Source organism: Tamandua tetradactyla, chromosome 13, assembly GCF_023851605.1.
Source record: "Tamandua tetradactyla isolate mTamTet1 chromosome 13, mTamTet1.pri, whole genome shotgun sequence".
NCBI classification, from domain to species: Eukaryota; Metazoa; Chordata; class Mammalia; order Pilosa; family Myrmecophagidae; genus Tamandua; species Tamandua tetradactyla.
Genome location: NC_135339.1, coordinates 66892227 through 66908783, shown reverse-complemented (window position 1 = coordinate 66908783; position 16557 = coordinate 66892227). Strand labels below are relative to the sequence as shown.

At 43.8% G+C, this 16557-nt stretch overlaps 1 protein-coding gene across 1 annotated transcript in view; it reads right to left on the bottom strand.

The window, feature by feature from the left end:
* Nucleotides 1-16557, bottom strand: part of SORCS3 (sortilin related VPS10 domain containing receptor 3) — a 603968-nt gene that overhangs the window by 567948 nt on the left and 19463 nt on the right. The gene's annotated exons all lie outside the window — the stretch shown is intronic.

Below are 16557 nucleotides of genomic sequence, written 5' to 3'. Positions count from 1 at the left end.
GAGCACTCAATAAATGTTGAACAAATGAAGGAATAAAGTGTATGACTGAATGACCAAATAGCAAATGGTCCTCATTTACCCTCTGCAAGCTAATCCAGAGAATGCAATCATGTAACCATCTAAAGACAGAAACAACAAATGAAGCAAAGGCTCATTCTGGCATTGTTTACAGGATAATTGTGATTCCAATAATGAGCCCAAGCCAGCACTTTTACTGACTTCACTTCCTGTAATCCTCACAACCACCCTGTGCCGTGGGTACCAACATTCCTGGGTCACAATCAAGGAATGAGAGACTTACAGTCATGCATTCATCCAGGGACCCTCCCCTAGAAAGTGGCAGGACCAGGAGTGCCTGGTCCCAAAGCCAGCCCTGAACCACTATGTGGCCACCTGCCTTGACTCCTGGAGCCTCTGAGACCCAGTTCCAATGTCCCCTCTTCCTGAATTCCCCTGGCGGCACTGGTAGCACCCATTCTCTGTTCCTAAAGAACTTCGTAGAAACTCCTAATAAAGAACTCAACAGGCTAAGGTTCTCCTGTAGACGGCTATAAGTCAGCGAGAGGAGCACTGTCTTCCCACCGCGTGCCCCCAGCACACAGCCTTGAACCTGACATGGAGAAAGCATGCACTAAATGTGCTGCAGGAGGAAGCAAACTGGCCCTCGGAACAGCAAGACTTTTCATGAATGTGCAGTGACCCATTCCAGGACTTGCCAACCCCTGGTGTTGCTGAGCCTGCCACTTCTGAATCCTAGAGATAATCTGTCCCAGAATTACCAGACCTATATTCCTGGCTTCCCCATCTTTCTCCAAGCTGCTGTTTGGCAGAGACAAGAGTCAGGTGACAAACACCAGCTGGCACTAAAAACTACCCACAGAGCATATACAATGAGCCATCACAATTGCATCAAGGCAAAAGGGTAAAAATACTTTTCTCTCCCATTTCACTCCTCCCTCACTCAGGGCTTCATGCTGTGGGAGAAAATGGTCTTAGAATCTTCACAGACCCTCCAGATAGGTCTTGGTCAGCCCTCTTTTTCAACCTGCCATATGAACAAGAGTGAGGAGCCAGCAATGGGCACAAAGTTTGGACTGGTCCAAGGAGGGCACATTACCAAGCACCCATTTTTTGGAATCAAAGAATTAACGGTCTCAAATCCAAGAGGCAAATACGGGCTCATACTCAAACTTCCTATTTGAGCACAGCACTCTGAATTTTTAAAAAAAAGCTTCCTCTTTCCAAGTCTTTCTTGGTTACTGGATTCTTTCACGACCCATTTCCAATGTCACTTTGATATGTATGGTCCAGTGGGATGGGGGGGGGGGACATCTGAGTTTCCTACCAAGGCATCGTTTTGAAATACTTCTTTTTAACCTGGATGTCCACTCTCCAAAGACTAGCAGCATTAAAAGGGTAGATGAGGTTTCCTGCACCACCATCTGTCCAGCAGCCCCTGCCTTACTCCAGGGCAGCCTTGAAGCAGGGTGCATCAACCATGCCATCTCCCATGAGAGAACTCTTAAGGGCTTCACCCAAGTCCCATCAAAGCCATCCCTCTGCCTAGAATGAATTATAGAATTCTAGAATGTCAGAGCTGGAAAGCACTATTAGAAACAATACTTGACCGGCTGAGCATTTACAAGATTCAGGCCTTCTCCGTGCTTGTCAGGTCTCTCAATGACCTGACAAGGTGATTACCCCATTACCTCCTTTGTAAAGGAAAGGAAACCAAAGCCAGAGAAGCTAAGTCCCAGATCCTCGCATTGCAGGGCCTTGCAGCCCCATGGCCTGGCCTCCTATTTATTCACTCAACAAATAAACACTTAGCACCTCCTTGGTGCCCAGCCTGTAATGGGGTGTGCAAGGTGGCATGTTGTGAGCCAGCAAGGGGATTGCCTTCAAGTAAACAAACTGCTTTCTGGACAGTTCATTTATTTTCAGGAGAAAAGAAAAGAGTTCAGGAGATAAAGGAGAACCAGAAAGCTCGAGGTCAAAAAGAGTTTCTACCACCTTTCCCTGCACCCAGAGGCTAAGCATCCCCAACTCTATCATACTATGCCCCTCCCCATCCCCAGCTATACCGGGGTGGGTGGGGGTGAGGACAGAAACAGAACAGGCAAAATCACTGTCTTAGTGGAGGGGCTAATAACAAGTAAGATAAATTAGTAAATTATATCATATGCAAGATGGCTATAAGGAGTAAAAATAAGACAGGAAACAAAGATTAGTGTGAAGAGGCGCATACAATTTTAGATTGGATGGCCAGAGAAGGCCTTATTGAGAAGGCGATTTTAAGTAACAACCAGAAGGAGATGAGAGAATGAGCTATGAAGCTATCTAGGTGCAGAGCATTGTGGGAAGAGGGAACAGCCAGTGCAAAGGTCCTGAGGCAGGACCACTGCCATTGTGTTGGGGAACACAGAGGCCACTGTGGCTGGACCACATGAACCCAAGGAGACAAAAAGGAGAAGAGGTGAGGGCAGTAACAGGGGCCAGACTGTGTGGCCCTGCAGGTGATAGTCAAGTCTCTGGCTTTGGCTCTGGCCAAACTCTCATGATGGATGAGGAAACGAGGCTCAGATAGAACTGGTTATTTGTTAAAAGCCACATAGATGTAGCATTTAAATCAAAACCCTGAAACAAAAGCAACCAACAAACAGGTGAAGACCTCTTCCTCAAGCCCACAGCCCCTTCAACATGACCAAGCAGCCCATCTCTGACGTAAACAGAGACTAGGAATTGACACAAAAGGCAAGCTCAGTGGTATTCCATGGGAGGGCTGGAGTCTGGGGTTCTCTCACCTGTCCCCACACTGCAGTCAGGGCAGGAGAGGACGATGGAGACGAGCCTCCCAGAGCCAGGGAAGGGATGCCAAGATGCCAGGGTCTCTCTGGTGATGGTGAGCTTTTCAGTACTCTTTTATCTCATGAGCTGTGAAAGGAAACAACCTCTCCAGAAAGGGGGTCTGTTTACTTGGAGAAAATCCCCATGCTGGTTCATGAGCATCTCCTCCTGCATGCATGTGCCACAAATAAGTAACTCAGTTTCCATTATAAAGCGGGAAAACACACACACGTCCCACGGAGAGCAGCATGTGTTACACCCACACGCAAGCATATCTCCTCTAGAGAGAGAATGGAGCTGAGATGGAGATTTCACACAAGAGGCTTGGGAGGATTTGAAAAAAGTGTGCTCTTTTTCCCTGCCCCTCCCTTGATCTGTTCCCCAGGGTGTCCTCTCTCTGGGGACGGGAGGTCTGGAAGTACTTGTTAAGGCTCTGTCTCTGCCTCCCTCTTGCTGGTTCTTAAGGAAGGCAACCCCAAACAACTGCTCAAATGCAGTTTGCCTGCCTCCTTACAATGCAAAACTCACAAGAACACTTGAGAAGACCCAGAAGTCTGAGGCAGCTAAGAAGCCCTAGGACCAAGGCCTCAGAGCAAACAGCAATGGGACGTGACTAGGTGGGTACTTCAGCACTTTCTGTGGGTCAGGTACCCTTCTGTGCTCCTCACCTGTACTAACCAGTTTAACCTTTGCCACACTCTGGGAGGTAGGTCTGGTGATAAGCTCTATTTTATGGTTGGGGGAAACTGAGGCACAGAAGGTTAAGTGGTTCACCCAAGACCCTACAGTTGGATAGTGCCAGAGCTGTGATTTGAACCGGACTTCAGAGTCTACATCCTGGACAGCACCTCCAGGGAAAGGCTGGTGGCCCATCCATCTAGGACATGTCAAGGGACAGGACCACTGAGCTGAGAAAAGAAGCAATGAAGGCAAGACCAGCGAATTTTTAAGTCTTAATGGGGACCACCACTTCTGCACCATCTCACGGGCACCCTGGCCAGTTACTGTCCCACTACTGCTGTTGTCTTTTATGTGTTCACCAGTACATTCCATGCAACACTGTCCTGGCTGAGCAGTGAATCTGTCTCATCTGTGACCAGACCATGGGCTCCTGGAGGGCAGGTCCTCACTCTAGTCTATTTGCTTACCACCAAGTGGTGCTGTGCCAGGCACATGGTAGCGTGTGCTTGAGTGAGTGAATGAATGAATGGGTGAATGAATGAATGAATCCAACCAAGTTCAGATGTTTTAGGTGTCTCCTTTACAAACTTTAAGACAGAACATTTTAACACCCAGGTCAACGTTTCCTATCTGCTTCCCACACAGTCCCACAGCAGGATTACAATAGATACTTTTTCCTTTTATTGCATTTAATTCCATGTTTCGGTTTAATTAAAAAAACACAATAGCTTAAAGAGTTGGATCCTGATGCACTGTGCTGTTCATGAATATTTATCACTTGGGGCTATATAAAATTGAATAATTATTAGCAATTAAAAGAAGGTCAACAGAAGGCTTCTGGAAACCTCCACCAAGGGGAAGGAGGAGAAATGGGATGCTACAAATTGAGAGCCCCCGGCAAGGACTCTGTAGGAAAAGAAGTTTCTTGGCTGGCAAGGCAAAAACTGGTGCTTAGAGGGCTATGCAAGTCTCCAAAGAGAGTCCCAGGAGGGTTTGAAACAGGGATGTTTTACCTGGAAATCATTTATTCAGATGGAGGAAGAGTGGACTTGGTGAAAGGATCCAGCTGACAAAACAGCACTCCAGGAAGATGATCGTAAAAGGAAAATGTACGACAAATTCCTCTGCCTGCCCCAGTAAGTTTACTTCTCGGTAAAAACAGGGATGATCCTACTCACCTTAAGATGTCCTGAGACAAATAATCAATGTGAAGGAAGCATCCAGCAGTGCTCCTGACACAAAGTCAGTGCTCAATAAATGGTGAGTCCTTTCATTTCTTCTTCCCACTAGCAAGATGGGCAAGGTTCTCAGTAACCCTAGCTGGCTCAAGCAACACACCCCGACAGCTTTTAGTTTCCTTCCCACAAACAAGAGATCCCAATTTTCATCTCATGTAATTTCTACTTTAGAAGCAAACTTGAAGGTAGATCCCAACGTCTTGCGAGAACTTTGATCCCCCTCTTGCCACCCAACCAGGTCCACAAGACCCTGATAACCACCTCTGACCATAACAGATGCTCCTTGTAGTGCTAGAAGATTGGTTTCCCTACAATTTCGAATTGCCAGACTAAATTTATGGCCTTCTAAGGTCAGAAAGAATTATTCTAATGTTTCTGCATGGAAACCCTTCAAATATTTAGAGCTACCATCCCCCAGGTGGTCTCTCCTTCAGACTAGAAGAGTCTATTTTCTCCTCTTCCTGGTCTCTCTCATCGCCTCACACTCCCATTTTTCTTGGGCTCGTGGACCAGGACACAACCCTGTAGACACGGCCTAGGTACAGACAACAGAGCAGGATCTTGCTCCGTTGGACACAAAAGTGTCATTTCCTTAAACCTTGGACAGTATTTTTTCAGGGGCTATCACATCGCCTTGTTGACTTGTTCTGAACACAACATTCATTCACACAACACTGTATTTTGAGCATCTCCTATGCATCAGGGACTGCAGGGATGCAGGTGGTCCCCCCTCTCGGGAGGATAACAATCCAATGGGAACAGCAATTCCAGAGCATGTCCCCTTTAGGGGGATAAACGTTTAAAAGTGGTCATGCGGAGTTCCCTTCACTTTCCAGCAATGAACACAATTCCTTTCATCTTAAACGGTACTCTCCCCACTAAACCCTAGGCCTCGGGCCTCGACTGCCAGGCCTAGATGGTTTTTGCCTTCATTTCCTTTTCAACAATAATAATCATATTCACTAGTATTGACTGAGGACTGTGTGCCTCACACATGCAACAGCTTGTCATGTATTAATTGATTTAACAGCTGTCCTCCCAGTCCAGCTCTGAACACCACCCTCCAGAAATCACAATTTTCCCTCCTGTCCATCCTGAATTCAACAATCTGAGGGCAGAGTACAAAAAGGGATGAAATCTGCAGACACCTTCCTTGCTTATTCTTAAAGCGCACTCTCTTTATTGTTGATTCAATGAGCCCATGCCCAGTTAATTTAATTTTGGACTCCTCACAATTCTTTGATTCTTTTAAGATCATCTACACATGTGTCTAACATTTGTATCAATTCTATCAGTATCAAGATGCAAGCTCCTAGGAGCAGGGATGCTTATTGCTTAAAACAAATGCCTGATCGTGCACTATCCTCTTACTTCAAAATGTTGCATAAGACAGAAGAAACTAGAAAATCTCAGCAATAGATGAACCCATGGTTCTCTTTGCTAAACACAGGCCCCCTTCCCCCATACATACGCACTAGCTTTATTTCCAGGAATGAGAATGGATGGTGCTGAATCATCCACACTTTCTCCAGAAGCTCACACTCAAGAGAAAACAGCCACTGTTAGGGTGCTGGCTGCTGCCCTGGGGTGGGATAGAGGTTGTTGCTGGTACAGGGAAACAGGATAAAGGCCTTATTCCATCCCACCATACTTTAACCTCTCAGCCAACTCCTCAGCCAGCCAACAGAGGACCAGAGGATGTTTAAAGGTTCTGTAATGAAGGTAGGTGATGGCTCAGAATCCCTCGGGCAGGCAGCTTCTCAGCCCCAAATCTCAGACTTCCTCAACAAACTTTTCTGCCATATAACGAATGTGCCAGCTTCCAAGGTAGGCGGTGATGGAATGGCTAATGTTAGGGGGACATTCTGAGTATATTAAAATTCTGCAAAACACATTTGTATTCCTCCTTCAGAGAACAAAAACCCTCCTTTATTCTGCCTCTTCTTTTCTGGTTGTTTTATATTGTTTTCACCTTAAATGGAACCACCCCAATGCAGTCAGGAGTAGAAAAACAAACAGTAGCCTCAGGATAGACTTTGCAAAAGAGAAGGCAAAAAACAACAGAAGAAGAGGGCCAGCTGCAGAAAGCACAGGCGGCTTCTAAGCAGCAGGGCTTCCAAACCCTCCTAGGTGGGGTCCAAAGCAGAGTCCTCAGCCATAAGAGGAGATAAGCATGGTTGCCTGTACAGGGCGAGGGCAGCCTTCTCTGGGTGAGGAGAGGTGGTTAGCCTTCATTCCAGCCTAGAGCTTGCTCAACCCGCTTACTCTATGTGTAACAAGCTCTGTTGGACAGTTGTTATTTGCAGAGAGCTGACACCCAGACACCAAGGCACCAGCTACAGTCATTAATCCATTAATCACATGCCACCGCCACTGTGATCTGAGAAACACGGTTAACTGGCATTATGTAATGGGTATCTCAACAACTGAATCAAAACAAGCAGGGGCTCAGAACAAGAGCATCATGTGACGTAGAGAGAAGGAGAAAGAAGGCACACACCACCATTCTGCCACTGAACACAAAGAAGGAGCCAGAATCAAGATCTAAAATGAGAGGCAAAAAGAAACAGAGATGGAGAAGAACAGAGAAAGAAACACAATGTCCTAGGTTTATAGGAAGATTTCGCAAGAACTGATCTTTTCCTTACAGGACTTCCCTTTCTTTTACTCTCCTCTGGGTACCATTGAATGAATAAGGTCCTCGTCCCCAGCAGGTCTCCAACCCTCACCACTATACAACCCTATGGCAAGTCATCTCAGATCTTAGGGTGCCCAGAATTCAAGCATCTAATAAATTATTTTCCTCTCCTGAGCATATTCCTTCACCGCCTTCTTCTCTGTCTTCCCTCCCTTATTCTTACTCATTATCATCCTTATTACCTTCTATATGTTAGCTTTCCTTTTTTTCATACAGTCAGAGATAAATCATCAAACATTAGAACTGAAAAAGAATTTTTTTATCCCTTGCCTGATAAACTGTATCAACAATCACCTCCAGCAAACATGATTCACAGTGAAAAGCTGAAAGTTTTCCCCCTCAATCAGGAACACAAGAATTTCCTCTAAAACTGGTTCTATTCAACACTGTTGGAGGTCATAACCTTTGTAATATGGCAAGAAAATGGCATAAAAGGTATAAAGGAAAGAAAGAAAAAAAAAAACGTTTTCACTTTACAATTGATATGATGGTATATAAAGTAAATCAAAAAGGATCTAAAAATAATACTAGCAACAAACAATTAGAAAATGATTTTTTTTCTTTGCATACTGTATGGCAGGGGTCACATTTCATTCTTTTTCCATGTGAGTATAACTTTATTGTAGTACCATTTGTTGAACATACTTTGTTTGGTTTGGTTTTTCATTTGTTTGTTTGCCTGTTTCTTTGGGAAGTACATGGGCAGGGAATCAAACCCAGGTCTCCTACATGGCAGGAAAGAATTCTAACACTCAACTACCTTCGCACCCCAGAAAATAAATTTTTTATTTGCTATTTAGCATCAAGAAAAATCAAATGCCTAGTAAAAAAAATCTAGTGAAAAATTTACAAGACCTTTACACTGAAATCTCTGTAAAACTGCTAAAATTAAGACTAACTAATGTCAATTTTCCCCCAAACTGATATGATGTAATCTCAGCCAAAAATCCTAACAGTCTTTATTGTGGAGATTGGTAAATTGATTCTAAAATGTATATGGAAATGCAAAAGGCCAAGAAGAGCCAAGATAATCATGAAGAAAGAAAAAACAAAGTTGGCAAATTTAAATTACAAGGAATAAGAATGATTAAAAAGTTAACAATAATTAATATAGTGTAGCATTGGTGCTATGGTAGGAAAATAGGTCAACAGAATCAAATACAGAATTCACAAACAAACTTAGACATTAAGACACCTGACTTACAACAAAGACATTCTTTCATTAAATGGTATTAGGTCATTTGGAGATCTGCCTGAAAAAAGAATATGAATTTTGATAACCTCTTCCCCAGATCAGATATACATACATTAAAAAAAAAAAGAAATTCCAGGTGGATCATGGGAATAAATATGAAAGTTAAAATAATAAAGCTTCTTTAGAAAAATACCTTCCTGATCTTACAATAGGCAAACATTTCATAACCTTAAAAGACTGATAAATTGCACTTCATAAAAATTAATAACTTCCATTTATCAAAATACACCAGTTAGAAAATATAAAAGCAAACCACAGCCTGGAACAAGATATCCACAATAAATACATCAACAAATAAATTGAGTCCAGAATGCAAAGAACTCCTACAAACCAATGAAAAAGAGATAGTTTAATTTTTTTTAATGCGCAAAATGTTTGAATAGGCATTTCACTAAACAGGATATCCAAGTGAACATTAAGCATATGAAATGAAATCAACATCAGCAATCATCAAATTAAAAGCCACATGGGAAACACTAGTACACACCCAGTACAGTGGCTAAAAGAAAAATATTTTAATATCAGGTATTGGTAAGGAAGTAGCACAATTACAAATCTCTTATACTGCTGTAGGGCTATAATTGGCACAACCACTGTGGAAAATTGTTTGGCATTCTCTACTAAAACCTACTCCATGAATCAGTTTTCTATTCCTGAGTACATACTCAAGAGAAATGAGTGTATATGTCCACCAAAAAACACATACAAGATGTTCTAGCAGCTTTATTCATACAAAAAATGAAAACAACCCAGCTGTCCATCAATTACAGAATGGATAAGTAATTGGGGTCTACCCATACAATGGAATACTATACTGTAGTAAAAAATAAGACACTAAACTAATTACACATCAACATGAATGAATCTCACAGACATAACGTTAAGTGAAAAGAACAAGCACAAAAGAGAAACTACACATATTAGTTATCTATTGCTGTATAACAAATTGCCCCAAAACTTAGTGCTTAAAACAATAAACATCAATGATCTCATAATTGCTGTGAGTCAGAAATGCAGGTGCAGCTTAGCTGAATCCACCAGCTCAGAGTTTCTCACAAGGTTTCAATAAAGGTGCCAGCTGGAGCTACAGTCATCTCGAGGCGCAACCAGGAGAAGACTTGCTTCCAAGCTCCCTTACAGGCTTTTGGACCAAGGGATTCAGTTGTTCACTGGCTACTGGGCACAGGGAAGCTCACAATATGGCAGCTTCCTTCATTAGACCCAGTGCAAGCAAAATCAAAGCCACAGTCTTTTGCAACTAATCTCGGAAGTGATATCCTACCACTTTTGACAAATCCTGTTCCTTAGAAGCAGGTCACTTGTCCAGGCCACATTAGGGGAGGAGACAACACAAGGGCCCGAATATGAGGAAGCAAAGATGGTCAGGAGCCATCTCAGAAGCTGCCTGCCACACTATGTAATTTCATTCATATGAATTTCAAGGACAAGCAAAACTTGAGAGAAGTCACGATACTGATTACCCCTGGGACTTACAGGGGGCATGAAGGAGCATTTGGGGATGCTAAAAATGTTCTGCGTCTTGATCTTGTGTGGTGGGTTGGCAGGAGTGTAATCATTTGGGAAAAATTAGTTGAGATGTAAGCTTTAAATCTGTGGATCTTACTGCAAGTATGTTATGCATCAATAAGAATTCTGAATAAAGGGATCTAATAGCTGCCTCCTTTTCTTCTCCTTTATCTGAGGACACTGGGGCAAAGAAAGATGAACTGTCTTCCCCAAGTCACAGAGCTAGTTTTGAGAGGCAAACTTGGCTCATAACACAGCCCCTTCCTTTTGCTACAAAGAACAGCCTCTCTCACCCGGTCAGAGTGGGTACATGTCCAACCACACAAAATATTCATCTGGCTGAATGTCCCCTCTGGCAGTATCATCGGAGGAAAACTGTTGGCTCTCGGAAGGAACCACACCTGTTTCATTTGCTCTTATAGCCCTAAGGTGAGGGTCACACTTGGGAAAAACATCTCTAATATCTATAAAGCTCACAGAAATCAGTACCAAACCAGGGGTTATTCTTCCTAGGTCCCCTCATCTATGGAGACTGGAAAGGATAGACAATAAAAAATACCCATTATCCTGATTCTTCTAATACAATGTTTAAGAAAATCTTGATATGATTTGGGTTGTAATTAAATTTTACACAGAATTCAAAAGTTTTGACTTAAGTTATTGGGAAAAAATACAAATGGTACATTTGGCCCACTTAATTACAGCTCACATTTACTAGGTAGTGATCGTGATGAGAATTTACGGCTTGTCCTACTGAATCTGAACACCAGAGCCATGAAGGAAACACTATGAATTTCTGTCTATTTTGCAAGTGAAGACATTTAAACTTAGAAAATGTAAGTAAGCAAGATCATATAAGCTAGTAAGAGATTCAACCAGGATTCACACCCATGTCTACCTTACTCCAAAGTCTACGATCTTAACTAATTCACTATATGAATTCCCCAAACATCACATAAGAAAAGAAAAAAACCACTGAGTCATCCCTTTCTCTATGTACTAGTCATAAATGGTTCTGATAGAATCAATAAAGCAGGTCCAGAGGGGGCCCTTAGCAGTCAGACTTAGTTACTCTAGGTCCTAGAAAGGGCACATTTGGATTTTAAATACATATTGTATATGGTTTACTAATGAAAATGTACACACACACACGTACACACAAGCACACATAAACCTGTCACAGTAAAGAACAATAAATAACAGAGCTCCAGCCAGTAAGGCATTCAGCTGAGACAAGGCAGCCCTAAGGTTGGAGACCAAAGAGAGATCTGTCCACTCTAAATCTTAGGTGTGCCCTGAAGGGGCCTTGAACTCAAGCAGCAAACACTCCAGGAACTCAGAAGAGACAGGGGAGGCTCAGCAAGGTGCCCTAACTGGAGCAGAGCAGGCTTCCTTAGACTTATCTACTGCCCAGATGGGACACCAGGACAAAAATCTCTCAGACTTGGTCCACGGCAAACACCACAGTTCTTAGAATCCTGCAAAGCACTAAGCTAACTAACTCTATCCTACAGACTAAAACCAATTTTACAAAGAGAAAATGTGGCTTGATCACATGAATACAACATGAAATCACAATCACAGTGAATCCATGCAAACAGCAGCAAACAAGCTGTTGAACTAAATAAACATGAAGGCCATTTCCTCGGGGGTTTCCTTCTTTATGCCGATTCGTAACTTGTTCGTTTGTTCATCAGCCAAAACTTGATAAGAAAAGTCTATATTGTCGTGGGGCCCAGCAGGCGAGCTCAGGCAGTTTTGGTGCATGGCAACAAGGATGAACCTACTGAGGCAGAGCCATATCCTAAATCTAATAATATATGAGCAAAAGTAGCTCCCTCACACTCCCCAGCATTTCCTCACTGCACCATATTTATTCTCTTCATGACACCTACCACAATTTTCACTGTACTTATCTACTTGACAAAATCGTCTCCACTCTGCCCCCTGCCAACACACACACACACACGAAGTATAAGCCACATGACAGGACAAAGCACAGTTGTTGCCCCAAATTCTCAACTCTGCCATTTTCCTGCTATGTAACCTTAGGCAGGTTACTTAACCTCTCTGATCTAATTGTTCATGGAGATATTACAAGGATCAAATGAGAAAATGCACATAAAATACAGGATGGCTGGCATTAAAATTATTCAATTTCCCCTAGCCAATACTGAGCAAGAACAAAGAGGCTAAAGTCCCACAACAACACTTCCTTCTTATCTTAGATGAGTTTTATTCCGGGAGCCCATACTTAAACACTCCATTCAGGGATCCAAATAGAAAAAATCCTATATCCCTGCTATAGCATGACATTTTATTGGAATTTCATTCCTCCGGACAGCTTCAATCCTCTCATCTCCTCTCCTCCTCTGCCTTCCTGATGCTATGATGCCACAATCCAGTCTCTGTGACTTGGGGATGTTTCCATGGTGACAAGCAGTGATGTCATAAAGGGGAGATTGTTACAGGGTTGAATGAAATCTGGCACCAGACGCACCCTGCCTCCTTATATAAGGGTGGGGGTGGTTGAGAGAAAACCCCAATGGGCATGTCCCAGAAAATGGGAAACTGAATTACCCAAGGGGTGGCAAGGGATGATCAGAGGGAGAGAAAGCTACAGTTCCTTCCACACGCTATCATCCCCATTTGGGAGAACATGGATTGAGCTGACCTCATCAAGACAAGAATCATTTTTCACCAAAGGAAATCAAAGGAACGAGCAAGAGGCAGCGACTACCGGCGATTCCCCCTTCTGATCTAGAAGTGGTTTCATCCACACAGACAGTGGTTTCATCCACCAAAGTCCAATATATCAAATAATTATTGAATAAAAAGCCGCGGACTCTTCCTCAGCAGAGCCTTAGATTGCTATGTGTGTCTGATTGCTCCGAAGACAGTCCCTTGCGATTTTCATCCCAGCACGCATTTTATAGCAACGACTCCCACCGGAAAAAGAGCAGCCACCCCCAGATTAATTCCTAGAGGAATTCAAAACCACCCTGTTAAGAAAATTCCCAGAGGGGATTTTATACCAAGGAGCATCCCATAATGCTATTTACCATCTCAAGACTCTCGAAAGAAAGCCCTGCCTTGGGAGAAAAGAGATACTGACACCAGGGGATTTGGGTTTGGCTTGGAGGAAGAACTTAACCCTGATGCTCAACACTCAGAAGAAGCACTTGCCAGCCAGGGCAGTCATTGTCACGAGCCTGTCCCCTGACACTGCAGAGTGAGCGACTGCGGTTGCCACAATTATGAGTGCCAAGGAACCAGTACAAGGTTTTCCTTGGTCTCAAGGCAACTGGTTTTCCTTAAAGCTCTGCTCCCAGAGGCCCCCAGCAGTAGCTAAATACGTGGCAATGTGTGTGTATGTACTATTATGGCCGTCATCATTATTTATGAACTCACTTGAAAGGGAAGTCATTTCCATCCAGGAAATCTGACATATGCTTTTACATACCCACACATCATAGAGATGAGATAACTGCTTTCTTATTATTCCAGAGAGCAGGAGGCAGTGTTCTGTGGATGTCAGTATGCCATCCACCATGTAGCAGAGAAATGCCAAATGGACTGAATACCCCATTCCCATATCACGCTCGGTTCCCAAATATGCCATGATTTCTCAGGTCTCCTTACCTTGGCTCAAGCTGCTCCGTTGACCAGAAACTCCCCTCTCCTCCCTTCCTCGTCCTACAGATCTTTCACCATTCGATCTGGGCCCAGGTCAACAGGTACCTCCAACTCTGAGTGTTTCACTACCATCCCCAAGAAGTCCCTCTGTCTTTCAGCTGTCTGCCTCTGCCACTCCAGTGAGAGCTCCTTGAGAGCAGGGAGCATTCCTTGTTTGGATTTGAATACTTAGCCCGAGTACAAGCCCATGGGCTGTGCAAAACAGATGCTAAGATGAATGGCAGGACAGAAGCGGAGATTCTTGAGCTCTGCAAATCATCACTGCAAACGTCAACTATTGCAAAATAGAGCTGATTTTTGAAAGTAAGTTTAGTGACCTAAGGTACTAACATTATGGATAAGGGTCTCTTACTGAGATCCTTACTAATCTTACAGATCCGGACTCCAGCTGTGAGACATTGAGCAAACTGAGACTTACTTTTCTCATCTACAAAAATGGAGAAGGGGGCAGATTTGAGCTAATGTCATCTAAAGCCTTTCTGGTTCTCACATCCTAAAACACGGAAGCAGTCCATGATATTTTCACATTTTTAAATAGGAGCATGTTATACTTCAAGGATGATTCCGAAGGTAGTTTGCAGTCCTCCTGGGCTGAGACTGTCCCTTTCAGTCTCACCTTAAAAAATCCCCTCGTGTTCTGCACTCACAATACTCTCCAGGCTGGGGTTTGATGGCAATTCCCCACAAAGGATGTGCTGGAAAGATGAACTGAATCGTTACCTTGTCAAGGTACCTTTGTTAATGCCATATCGCCCAAAGATGGTCTGACCCCTTCCCAAGCACTCCCGAGCCTGCCCCTACCCAGGCCCCCAAAGCAACAAGGCTGGTCCCATTATTTAGGGGCTAATTCCATTATTTTGCAAACACAGCTCTGTGTACCTGGATACCCTGTCACTCTCCCTGTCCATGGCAAATACCTGACATAAAAATAACCTTCTGAAATGTGTTAAGGCAGGCAGCAAACACATCCAGAGAGGCCTGGGGAAGGTGAGAAAGCTGGGACATGGTGGTGTTCTTCATTACTGTGCATCAGAAAAAAATGAAAGAACGGAGGGTGCAAGGGGAAGGCGAAACCTACTGGTCCATTCACCAGCAGCATGTATGTGTTAAAAGTCTACCCTAGTTGCTCAGCAACCAAGTAAAGCATTTCAGAGGGCAAGGGGCTAATTGGATAAATGATTTAATTAGACACTTCCAGAGTCATTGACATAAATGACAACAAGCTTGGGTGGCTAGATTTTTGCTAGATAAAGTATCTTCCATTCCTACCTAAACTTTGGTCCAGCACATCTGAGAGGCAGAGGAGAGTGGGACCCATGTAGCAACAATATATGGGTAGAGAGAACCACAGAGGAGCCTTGGCTTTGGAGAGAAGTTGAATCAAATGACCTTCAAGCCTTCCAGATCTTGTTCAACTCTAATATTCACTCAGTTTTTCCCCTTAAAGGGCAGGAAGGGCAAAAAAAGGAGTAAATTCCTCCCTCTGGCATCCCAAAGGTGACTTAATAATCTCCTTTCCCACCCCATCCTGTAAGGTTTCGCTTTGCTCTATTTAAAGCAAGCGGGTTCCCATGAAAGCCGACAGAGGGCAGTTGTTAGGGAGTTTGTGTGGGAAATAAGAGGTTTTGTTCATGGCAGCTTTTTTCTCTTGCTCTGCTTTGCTTCCCCACCTCCTCTGCCCCCTGCCCACCCCCTACCCCCCCCACCCCCGCTGGCTTCTTTTAATTACAGCAGCACCCCACTGGTTGTTCTAATGATGAAGAGGGCTGCTACGGTGGTCACTGTGCCATGCAAGACGCACCGCTGGTGGGAGGCACAGGCAGAGTGCAAGGAAGGCAGCCAGGAGCAGGTCTCTGGGAAGCAGACAGCAGTGAGGGCTTCTGGTTCTGCTTCACGTGCCAATGGACAAGGAGTCTTTGGACAAGACTGCACCTCTCTGAGACTTTATTTTCTCTCTCAAGAAGTAGAAAGCATGTGTTCTGTAGTGTTTTGAGAATGACTGATGCCATTGCTAAATATTAATTACCAAGGACTGCCCACTGTCTCCAAAAATAAAGTGCATATTTGTGAGCAAACCATGCTACACCTCCATCACCTGCCCCTACCCTGTCCCCACCCGACCCAGTCATGTGCCTTGTGGTTTCCAAACTCACCCTGCGCTTCTCACCTTCGTACTCTTGCATGGAAACATAAAAATGTAAGTACAAATACTCCACAGGAGTCTAGAGAAGAAAGGATGGTCTAACTGGTAAAAGTCCTAGGAGTTGAAAACATATCTACATATCTTTGCCCTGGTTGGAACGGTAGATTAAGCTGCCCTCTGACAGTTTCACTCTCCTTACTGGCACTGGTTGGAGACATGGACCATAGGAGACCCAGTAGCTGAGCAGGAAATGTGCTCTCAAGTCAGAGAGGCTCACATGGGACTTGTGGCTGGACCACTTACCAGCTGTGTAACCTGGACCAGGTATTTAACCCTTCCATGCCTTTGCCTGCTTCCATTTCCCGTCTGAAGCTCATATAAGTACATACATCATAGAGTTGCCATGAGGATTAAATAAAATGATGGATGCAAAGGCTCAGTGTCTGGCACGTGATAAGAACCCAACTAAATG